The sequence below is a fragment of the Chanodichthys erythropterus genome, chromosome 24 (genome assembly GCF_024489055.1).
Source record: "Chanodichthys erythropterus isolate Z2021 chromosome 24, ASM2448905v1, whole genome shotgun sequence".
NCBI lineage: Eukaryota > Metazoa > Chordata > Actinopteri > Cypriniformes > Xenocyprididae > Chanodichthys > Chanodichthys erythropterus.
Window position 1 is genome coordinate 21,690,818 of NC_090244.1, and position 12,466 is coordinate 21,703,283.

Here is a 12,466-nt window from a genome sequence, read left to right on the forward strand (position 1 = left end):
AGCAAGGGAACAACCGTTTTCATATGTTTATAGACAGAAAACAAATTATTGTTAGCTCAACATGTTTACTCTTATTGTTTAAATCAAATTTTCTTAATTTTTTGCGAGTACCATGTATTACCATGCCTCAGAGAAAAACACTATTTTGTGAAGTAGCTAACATAGCATAATCAGATGCAGCTTTATTTTTAGTAACAGTAATACTGAATTTTCTCCATTATACAATACGTTTTAAAATGAATTGCATGCCATTTATCAACACAAGCCATGCAGCATTTAATATATTCTAATATCGATCTACGATTACAATATTACAGAAAAAGTATAGTTTTGAGCTGTTTTAACTGAAAGCAACTTGAACTGACATATCAAATAAAAGAAGACATTTCACAGATTTGAATGATGTATAACTCAAAATCATTTTGAGTCTTTTTTGCACTAAGAAAAAAATCAAGGTGGTAATGCCGGTGTGACCGCCGACCCCAGGGAGTTAAAATATGTTGTAATTGTAATGTCTCAAGATGCACACCAGTAATTTTGTTTTTCTAGGATACGTTTATAAAAGCTGCTTATACGCCTAATCCTGGCTTAGTCTAAGCCCTCTCTGTGAAACCCAGTCTTAATGTTGTTGTGTTGTCAATGTTTATTTGACTTGCAGATTCAAATGTTTGCATTATAAATCTTTGTTGAATGTGTGGCATTATAGTATGCATACCAATTCTATTACATTCCAACACATTATCTTTATTTTTCCTTGACAGCATTGTCAAAACATAACTAACAGCAAAACAGAGTATAGGAGGCACAACACAATATTAGCAAAGCTGCATGATAACAACACAACAGCATTAATGGAAAGGGAGCTGCATTTCAAGTTGCTCCTGACCACTAGGGGAAGCAAATTAAAATAATTTTTATTTTCTGCTTTACAATCTTTACAAAAAACTCTTTATGCCTTGATAACCCATGTATTTTTGTTATGTAATTAAAGCATTTTGAATTAACTTGAAACAATTAATTTACCTTGCTAGCTAAGTAATTACCCTAATTAACTAAAGTAGGAGCAAAGCTGCCGTTTTAGAAACGGCGTTCATGGGAATGCCTTTGAGCAAGAAAAATTAGCCATCGCTGAAGCTGATTATTATTGCATAAGTACTGGTTTAATTGTTCAGTGCAAACAAATTAGAAGGATTCAGGTCTAGAGTAAAACAAAGTTAGCATGCAGTGCACCATGGGCAAATTGCTATGTCAGTGCAGCACACTCTGAAATCATGTATCCATTGAAATGCAATTTTCAGAGGTTTTTCTGGCCAAATGTATTATTCAATATTTAATTTGTTGGATCACAATCACTGTTTTGTCCCTTTTGTGGCTCTTTGTTTAAGCAAGGCGCCTTTTGTAGTTCATACAGCAGCAGAATTTATCTCGTTAAGATACAGTAATTAGGATAACTTTCTTTTATGTTGTACTCAAAGCGAAGCTTCCACTTATTGCTTGTCATTTCTCCTAGCAGTGTTAAAAAACTGGCCTGAGAATACTTCCATTGTAAATAGTGGTGCTAAGTCATAGAAAACCGCTAAAAAACACTCAAAAACCCTTCAAGAACCATATAGCAACACTCACCATACTTGCATTGTGGCGTTAGTGCAAGTACTACCCACATTTTTTGGAAATTGTACAAATTTTGTTACTATTTTGCTACTTTTCTAATGTTGTTAACATTTGTTTACTTGGCTAATGCTAATGTTTGCTTCAGGGCGGTGCAATTCCAACTTATTTGTCAAATGTCTGAAGTTTTTGCAAATCTAATTACAATAAAAGGCATAATTGCAGTATTATACTGAATGTTTGGTGTGTCAATGCGATGTGTGACTGTTAAGCTTCAGCAAGATAGCAGTTTACAAACCACTCTAGCTGTTTAGCTAATGAAGCCTCCTGTGTGGAAATTTCAACCAACTGGCTCTAAAATGCACTTGGATTGAAACAGCTGTTGGTTTAGCACTCCGCCATGGTTAATTTATCTAAACCATCCCATTTCCAAACCCCCTTTCTATGGGGTGTTTTATTACCCCTTTTTGAAATACCATCTGTACCTTCAAATTACACTATGATTGTGCATAATGAATTATATTGAACCCCTTAAAGAATTGATGTGTGTTTTTGCTTTAAGTATGAGGCTATCTCTCATCTAAACCACCCTCCTCTCCAACTCAACTTGTTTCCACAAAAAAAAAGATGAAAAAACTACAGTAGTAACCCTACAATTCAATCATTAGCTCCCTTAGCGCAAGTGGAGATGACCTCCGTGACTGCTTTCTACAGACCGATAACGATCAGCGAGTTTACACAAATGATTCCTGTACGTTTTGAGTTAGCAACTCAATAATGAATGTGAGAGAATCTACAAGACGAATTATTTCCCAGTCAAATAACCAATTTGGATTAGCGTCAGTTTCGCTCGCTTACTCGACCTTGACTTTGTGCGACGGACTGTCGAAAGAAACTTTTCAGGGTCATTTCTGAAAATGAGGTTCATGTTGCTCTCTATTACTGCACGGCACTTACATTATCGCTAATTATTGGACTTCGAAACCCGGTGACCCGCAAGAGCTTGGCGAACTCACCGACGTGCAGAGGTGTTCTCAGTCAAATCTAATGATCTGCCTTCATTTTAACGATTTTGCTCGGTTGATTGCCTTCCTCTCAACTCACCCCCACAAATCAAGAACCCTGCAACCTGAACCCGAATCTCTGCCGGCCTACTCAAAGTGGCGTAGAGTCTAGGCCAGACCTGCTGTAATAACTTGCTAATGAAGTTATATGGAAATTGGATGGCTGCATGCACACAGATGTGTAGAGTTAATTAACTCTCAGCTATTCATAGAAGTAGGTGCACAGGTGTCGGCAAACTGACATTTTGAGGGAATGGGTCAATATGGTAAGATAGAGCAATGAGAAGTTGGCGAGCGTAGGGTGGACTTGATGTTAATGGACGGAGGAGAGAGTCTGGCTCATTTGCAGCAAATCTTTAATCATGAGGAATTTATCTGCCACGGAGCGTCCAAGTTTCACAAATCTAGAAGAGCTACAATGTTCTAAAGGGCTTGTTGCAGATAACGTTCAGAAATGTATTCACAATGTAATTAGCCCTAATAATTCAACCGATTTAAAGGACATCTGGGTTTATGATGGCTTTGGTAATAATAATAATAAAAAAAGAACATTAAAATTGCAATTCCTACATACAATGACTTGAATTCACATCTTCTGTGAGTGGCATGTTTTTAATTTCTGTATTCAAATTAGGGCTGGGACAATAAATCGATGTGTCGCGAATCTGGATCGATTCAGACATTTTCTGAACACATTGCGTTTTTCTCTCGAATTGATTCTGAGCTTAGTTTTTAACAGCAGATGGCACTGTATGCTTTAGAAACAGCCTTACTCTGCTTCCTTCCTATTCCTTACACACATCACTTGAACCTTCTTTAAAATAATCGTTCATAAAGTTGGAAATGTTGAAGTGAATTACACGGGTGTTTGCAGTGGGTTGTTTACATTAATCTTGCATCATAAAAGCATTCTGAGTTGCAAGTACATTCTTCAGCACTCTTCTTCATTAACATTTGAATGTGCAGTTAAAAACTAGCCTAGATCGCCATCTGCTGTTAAAAACTAAGCTCAGAATCGATTTGAGAGAGAATTGCGATGCATTCCGAATAGAGAGATTCATCCATTTATTGTCCCAGCCCTAACTGAAATTCGTTGATTTTTTTTTTTTTTCTTTTTTTTTTTCCATAGTCAAAATGCCAGGGTAAACATCTGATATTTTGATATCACAATGAAAAAAAGGCCTAATTAAAATTATGAAATATTAGAAAAGTATACCTAATTTTCATTATCTTTTATTATTGTTTTAGAAAATTATATAAACTAACTGCTTTGTTGCTTATTATTATTTAATATTTAGCAAATTACACTGCATTCCATATTATTATGCAAGTGACATATCAGTAAGATTTTAGTACAATAAACATTCAGATTTTAGTTTTTCTAAGAAAATGTTTGTTCGTTTATTTATCCATGTCTTTTTAGATAACTGGTATCAATCTCAGACAAAATAATTTGCCAGGTCTATGGAAACCCTACTTAGAGGTTGTTCCACATTATTAAGCAAGTCACAGTTCTCATGCATTATGGGGAGGAAGAAAGATCTTTCTGAAGATGAAAAGCATGAAATTGTCCAATGTTGTGCAAAAGGCATGAAAACAACTAATATTGTGTGAAAACTGAATGGAGATTGTCGAATTATCGTAAGATTTGTGAGTGATTTAGAGCACAGCAGAACTCGGTCAGATAAAAGCTTATTAATGAAAGTTCCTGTCAAAAAAATGTATTGTATTAAAAGGGCAGCTATAAAAAAAGCCAGTGTTGAGCAGCAAACAGGTATTTGAAGCTGCTGGTGTCTCATGCAGGCTGGCAGTTGTGCATAAAGATGCATTTTAGACACCACTAACCAAACCTCACAAAGAGAAACATTTACAGTGGGTGTAGAAATACATTTTCAAACAGTTTTATTGCGGTGGTGTTTTTTTGCAGCATGGGATAGTGCATAGTGCATTGTATTTCAGAAGGCACTATCCTCCTTTTTATACCATAGCTGAAAATGGCCAGTTATCTTGCAAAAGTCATTTTAATACCCTCCATCTCACTTCCCAATATTCCAGCTCCTTGCTGACATCGCAGTCTTGTTGGAACGTAGTGGCCATTCACCAACCATCCAGAAATCCATCCATTTAGACCATCCATTGTAGTACGGCATTATTCAGTGAATAAAACTATTTAAAAATGAGTCTTCATGTATTTCTACACCCACTGTAAATGTTTCTCTTTGTGAGGTTTGGTTTGGAGTGGCTGAAATGCATCTTTATGCACAACTGCCAGCCGACATGGTGAGGTTCTCAAGACTCCAGAGACGCCAGCAGCTTCAAATACCTGTTTGCTGCTCAACACTGGCTTTTTTTTTATAGCTGCCCTTTTAATACAATAAATTTTTTTGACAGGAACTTTCATTAATAAGCCTTTATCTGACCGAGTTCTGCTGTGCTCTAAATCACTCACAAATCTTATGATAATTCGACAATCTCCATTCAGTTTCACACAATATTAGTTGTTTTCATGCCTTTTGCACAACATTGGACAATTTCATGCTTTTCATCTTCAGAAAGATCTTTCTTCCTCCCCATATTGCATGAGAACTGTGACTTGCTTAATAATGTGGAACAACCTCTAAGTAGGGTTTCCATAGATCTGGCAAATTGTTTTGTCTGAGATTGATACCAGTTATCTAAAAAGACATGGATAAATAAACGAGCAAACATTTTCTTAGAAAAACTAAAATCTGAATGTTTATTGTACAGAAATCTTACTGATTTGTATCTTGCATAATAATTTGGAACTCAGTGTAAAGTCATGTGGTGCACCCTCAAACAGAAAAAAAAGTGTACATAAATAAAAATAGGAAACTACATCATATATTTTGTGTCAAGGTCAACTAGTCTCAGAATATTAGATAACTTAACTTTCTTGCCAAAGCAAGGTTAGTTGAGGTCGTAAAATGTTGTGGTGTAATTTTCCAAAAAAATACAGATATTTATGAATTAATAATTCATGACATTAAAATACGCATTACCTTATATATAGATTTTATTTTTTTGAAAATTAAGAAGTGAACATTTACATATATTTAGGCTGTAAGAAAAATCTCTCATAACTTTGTACTACCTTTTTAGGTGATTTGCTCAAAAACTTTGGTATGGGGAACACATACAGTATTCACTAATAACTATGACTTTGCCTCTTAATTTACTGCTTATTAATAGTTAGTAAGGTATTTGTTGTAGCGTTTAAGTTTAGGTATGGTGTAGGATTTAGGGATGTAGAATTTGGTCATGCAGAATAAGGGGCCGTTCACATATTGCGTCTTTTGCGTGTGCAAATTCGTTATTTCAAATGTAGGCGCGCGGCAAGTGCGCTCATATTACAAGTGACGTCCGCTCATTTTTTTTCAGGCGCGCCTATGCTGCGGAGAGATAAAAACTTTTCAAAATTCCGCAAGTGCACCGCAGGTCATGTGACAAGAACCAACCAATCAGCTTCGGCCTTTCTGTAACAACAACATCGAAAGCTCAGCCGAACAGCTGATCATAGCTGTACAGGACAGGTTTTTATTTATCTTCTCCATAAATATATCTAGTAGTAAACCTAAGGCAAGGGCTAGAAATCAATTAATCCTTTGCTGATACTTCCTCGTCATCATGGAGAGCGCAGTTCATGGTTGCATAGCAACGACAGACACCACGGGAGCGCAAGCGCTTGTGGAAAGGAGAAGAAAGCGTCGCGGCCACGCTTTCCACACATTTTTAGATGCGATATGTGAACGGCCCCTTACACATTAATTTGTGCTTTATAAGTACTAATAAACAGCAAATAAACAACTGGTTAAAAGTGACAATTGTTCCCCGTACTAAAGTGTTACCAAAAATGTTTCTGGAATTGAGCAAATATGCAAGCGCACATACTTTCGAGTTGGCATGATGAATGATACTGTAATGCTTACAGATAGATTTTTCTAGGTTTAATAGACTTCCTCAGCCTGACTTAATTTGCTTTTATCTAGTAGTCCTCAACAGTAAAGATTTCTCCTGTTTTCTCCTCCACTGGCTTGCCTCAACCCCCTGAGAGCGGTTTATGCTCAGTAGAGATCCAGTGGCACATCCTTGTGTTGAATGACATTCCACTCAGCCAAATTCCCTGCTTGGCTCTTCTGACTGGCTTTGGATCAGCCATTCAGTAAGTTTTGATGTGGTGCCACGTTTGTCAAGATGGCTTTGTCCGGGATTTCCGTGGTTGTTCCAACACTCTCTTCAGCCATTGGCGAGATTGTTTATTCCCTGAATAGTCATCACATCTGTACGTCTGATTAAAACAGCAAGTGAAAGAGTTTAACTCCGTGTTGAGCAGATGATGTCAAGTCATGAAGCCAAATGAATCTAGACCTTTACCAGAATACAGTGGCTAGTTACAGAATGTTAGAATATAATAGGGTTTGCATTGCATAGAAACTTTTTTTTTTTTTTTTGAAGAGGCTATTTACACTAAGTGCAAACAGCTTACAATGTTATTTACACTATGTGCAAATAGCGATAAATGTTAATTACACTTAGTAGAATTAGCATTTCTTAGTGATAAATTCTAATTACAATAGATAAATAGAGGTTACACTTAGTACAAATAGCATCTAACTACTATTTACACTTAGTGCAAAGAAAATACTGCTATTTTCACTTAGTGTAAATAGCATATGTCGCTATTTGCACTTAGTGCCGCTGCCACACTTTATTGCCACTGTTAAAGGATTAGTTCACTTTCAAATGAAAATTAGCCCAAGATTCACTCACCCTCAAGCCATCCTAGGTGTAAATGACTTTCTCCTTTCTGATGAACATAATTGGAGAAATATTACTAAGTATCCTGACACATCCAAGCTTTATAATGGCAGGGTTCATGAGTATGAGCTGAAGAAACTGCATCCATCCACATCCATCCATCATAAACGTACTCCACACGGCTCCGGGGGGTTAATAAAGTCCTTCTGAAGCAAATCGATGCAAAAATCAAGCAAAATATCTAGCTTCTGCTAGACCGCCTTCCGTATTCAACGTACGAAGAAAGTGTAAAACTTTCGCAGTTCAAAGCGCTTACGCTACATCCTACACTTTCCCTATTCAACTTACGCAAAAAGTGTAACTGACGAGACGCCAGTTTACACTTTCTTTCGAGTTAATGTAAATAGCCTCTTCCAACAAGATGGGCTATTTGCACTTGGTGTAAATACACATTTCATTATTTTTTATGCCACAAACAGCAAGACTGAATGTGTTTCCATGGCTTTCAAATTTTGTCAGCATACAACAGCATTTCAGAATTATTTCTGACACATTCTCATGGAGCAACCTGGGTTTAAAGGGATAGTTCACTCAAAAATGAAAATTTGATGTTTATCTGCTTAAGATGTAGGTGACTTTGTTTCTACAGTAGAACATAAATGATGATTTTTCACTCAAACCGTTGCGGCCTGTCAGTCGTATAATGCGTGCCAATGGGAACTTCATCTATAAGAGTCAAAAAAACATGCACAGACAAATCCAAATTAAACCCTGCGGCTCGTGACGACACATTGATGTCCTAAGACACGAAACGATTGGTTTGTGCGAGAAACCAAACAGTATTTATATAATTTTTTACCTCTAAAACAACACTTTGTCCAACTGTGTTCAGCATCCAGTTAGTGAGGTCAAAAAACACATTCTGATGACGGAAGTCATGTCTCGCGCTTTGCTTCAATGAGTGCGAGACATCACTTCCGTTGTCAGAGCGCGATCAGACCTCACTAACCGGATGCACAGGGCAGTTGGACATAGTGGTGTATTAAAGGTAAAAATTATATAAATACTGTTCAGTTTCTCGCACAAACTGATCGTTTCGTGTCTTAGGACATCAAAGCCGCAGGGTTTAATTTGGATTTGTCTGTGCGTGTTTTTTTTTACTTTTATAGATGTAGTTCCCATTGACACACATTATACGACTGACAGACGGCAACGGTTGGAGTTAAAAATCATCATTTATGTTCTACTGAAGAAACAAAGTCACCTACATCTTGGATGCCCTGGGGGTAAATAGATAAACCCCTTTAAGAGCTTTTCTGAAGGGAACAGTGATGATGCTCTGCTTGTAGAAAACAAACCAGCTGTGGGCTGAAGAATTGGGGGTTTCTTTAACTTCAGTCTTTATATAAGTTTGGAGTCATTAATTTTTTTTTTTTTTTTTTTTTTTTTTTCAAGAAATTACTTTTTTTTCAGAAAAAATGTATCATGGTTTCTTCAATATTATACATAAAATATTGAATTTAGCATAAGCGAGACAGAAATGTCATTTCCATAATAGAATGTTTTCAAACACAATACATCATTTGTGATGTGGTGGAATCAACACTATGGTGAGAATTTCTTTTACATTCAGAAAAATATTTAAAGATTTTTGAACGATTTCTCTGAATGACTTTGTGTTTTGTGTTTGTGAACAATGTTTCCATACATGATACAAGATGCAAATTTTTGGTAAATCATTGTCTGTGCTTTGAAAAGTCGATGGCAAACAGGGTCAAAGTCAAGCTACAGAGTGACAACTCAAGCTTGAAGTTTGACTCCATAGATTTCAAAATACTTTACTATTGTATAATGTGTTTAGGTGAGTGTATGTAATTCAGGGAGGTTTGAGAACCGTGATCAAAGTTCTGCTGTGGAACATTAGGGTCAGGTGGGTTCAGGAAATATCGTCTACATCCCCATCCTCTGCTCTGATCTGCAGTGGCAGGTGTGCATGCTATGAATATTCCAGAAGACAGTGATGTAAATCAAAGATGATTGTCTTGCTTACAACTGGCACAATCTTAAGTTCAGTCTCTGACTTATGCGCTCAGTTTTTTTACGAAGTGCTTACGATTTTAAGATTTACGTTGGTTCCCTGTCGGGTCAGAGAGATCCTTCATATAGACTAGCTATATAAGTCAGCATAAGCTTGATTCAATGAGAATCTATGTTTATCTGTGGGAATCAAATTAGAGAAGCATAGTTTGTTCAATAGAATGACAAGTATGCTTCGCTTTCAGACTTTTCCTGAAGAATTCTGCAAAGGTGTGCTCTTCCTGTGGGCTCTGAACTCTTGAGGTTTTTTGCTGATCTGTGATCATTTTTCATTTTTACATTTATGAAACCACTCAGAGTTCAGCAGCCTAGTTGTGATGTGTTTAAGTTGTGATTGGACTGCTCCCAAATACTGCCGTATCAGTAAGTAGTGAATCAAAAACATACAGCACAGCTAGTTCAATCCCACTCTCGAATGAATGAGAATTATCAGCTGGTTCTTTTTAGTGAAGCAAAAACATACAACACGACCAGTTCAGTCCGATTCCCGAAAAAAATGACTCTGATGAGTCATTTCTTTTAGTGGATTAGGGTACGTTTACATTACAACAATGTACTAAAAACAGAAAAGTTTTTTTTTTCTTTCTTTTTTTGTTTTTTGGGTACAGACGACAATGTTGTCAATATTAACAATCCGTTCACACAGATCCACGAAAACGCTGTATTATGCTGCCGGGCCAGTAGTTGGCGATGTCACTTTGTTATTTTAGCTGTCAAGTATTTGCGCATTCCTATAGACTGAACATGCAATACGCATGTGCATGACTTGACAGTTTTCACAAATTCACGTTTTTGTAGTTTACACGTAGATGATAAGGGTATTTTTTTCAAAAAACTTGTTTTCAGGCCCCCCAAAATGCTGTTGTTGTATAAATGAACAGCCAAAGCTCATAAAAAGTTTTTGTTGTTGAAAACCATGTCGTGTAAATGCCCCCTTAGAAACGTACAGCTTGATTTTTCAACTAACTGTGAGTCTTAAACCAGACTGACAATTAGTAGTTAAATTATACCCATTATGAATTTTGTTGGTAGTAATTTATAAAATAAATATGAATTAAATATGCTAGCATACGTTTTGTTAGTTTAGGATTGTTGTTTACAATAGTTAAAGGTACAGTAAGAAATTTATGAGAAACGCTGTTGATTTTTGAAATCGACACCCAAACACACAACCCCCCCCCCCCCAACACACACACACACGATTGTTCCGCCCCCAAAATAACAAACATCTTCATTTATATAGCGCCTTTCACAATTTTACATTTTGTTTCAAAACAGCTTAACAGTGACAATAGGAAAATTCTTATCAAGCTTAAGGTGGTTTTTGATTGAATCACTTCCGTTGTAAAAATTGTTAATTATTACATTACGGGCCGTTTAAATGACACCTTTCCTACTAAAAAAAAACAACAACAACAAAAAAACTGAATACCTTTAATGCATTCTTGCCATTCATTTACGTGTTTAGTCTATAGGTTTGCGTGTTTGAGTGTGTATGTATGCAGAAGCTTTTTAAAAAAAAAAAAGTGATATTTGCCAAATTATTTGTCTGGTCCGCATAATACAGAAAAATTACTTGTGTCCGCGGATCTATGCGAACTGGAATAATTTGGATAACATTTTTTCTATACATTGGGAAAGGAAAGGGAAGGAGGCCTTCGCAAGGAATAATTTAGTTGACACTTCAGGGCTGCGTTTTCATCAAGTCCAGGCGCAGGTCCTTCATCTCATCTGGATACGGCCTGGATCTGGAAGGCTGCGGCAAACCTTGGGATAAACAGAGAGAGACTAATATTAGCGTAGATGCCATTCTTCTTATGATGTAGCGAGTACTTCAGGTGTTCCTGATTCCAGCTGACCTAATCTATGCAGCCTAACAATTTACATGATTTGAATTATAGAAGTAGATAATGGTTTGTGTGTATGCAAGTTTAAACAGATGTGTTTTTAGTCTAGATTTAAACTGACAGAGTGTGTCTGCTTCCCGAAAAGTGATAGGAAGACTGTTCCAAAGTTTAGGTGCTAAATAGGAAAAGGATCTGCGGCCTGCAGTTGATTTTGATATTCTAGGTATTATCAACTGTCCAGAATTCTGGGATCACACTAGACATGAAGGACTGTAATGCATTAAGAGCTCGCTCAGGTACTGGGGAGTTAAACCATTTAGTGCTTTGTAAGTAAGTAGCAAGATTTTAAAATCTATGCGATGTTTAATAGGGAGAAAATGCAGTGATGACAGAACTGGGCTAATATGGTCATACTTCCTAGTTCTAGTAAGAACTCAAACTGCTGCGTTTTGTACGAGCTGAAGTTTGTTTATTAAGCATGCAGGGCAACCACCCAGTAGAGCGTTACAGTAATCTAGCCTTGAGGTCATGAACGCATTAACTAACTGTTCTGCATTTTTCATTGAGAGCATATGTCGTAGTTTAGATATATTTTTAAGATGTAAGAACGCGCTTTTACAAATGCTAGAAACATGACTTTCAAATGAAAGATTGGTATCAAAGAGCACACCCAGGTTCCTAACTGACGATGAAGACTTAACAGAGCAGCCATCAAGTGTTAGACAGTATTCTAGCTTATTACATGAAAACGTTTTTGGTCCAAAATTTAGAATCTGTTTTTTCTGAATTTAGTTCTGGTCATCCAATTTTTTTGGGTATTGAGCAGAAACAAAGCAACCTTGGCATTCGTTTTCAAGCCTTCCCATTCTCTAACGACTCTCCAGGCTTGGAAAGCTTCTCCAATATTCACATAGGTCCTAAAGCTCTTGTCTGATCATAATCCTTCTTCTTCCAAATATTTTCCTCTGCCCATTTCAAATATATTTTGATAATATTGCACTATATCTTGCAATATAGATTCCAATGTATCTCTCTTTTTAATCTTTCTACCAATGTCCCGCTTGCTTGCTCACG

At 36.6% G+C, this 12,466-nt stretch overlaps 1 protein-coding gene across 1 annotated transcript in view; it reads left to right on the forward strand.

The window, feature by feature from the left end:
- The window catches only part of brsk2a (BR serine/threonine kinase 2a), a 273,553-nt gene that overhangs the window by 180,838 nt on the left and 80,249 nt on the right, over positions 1 to 12,466 (forward strand). The gene's annotated exons all lie outside the window — the stretch shown is intronic.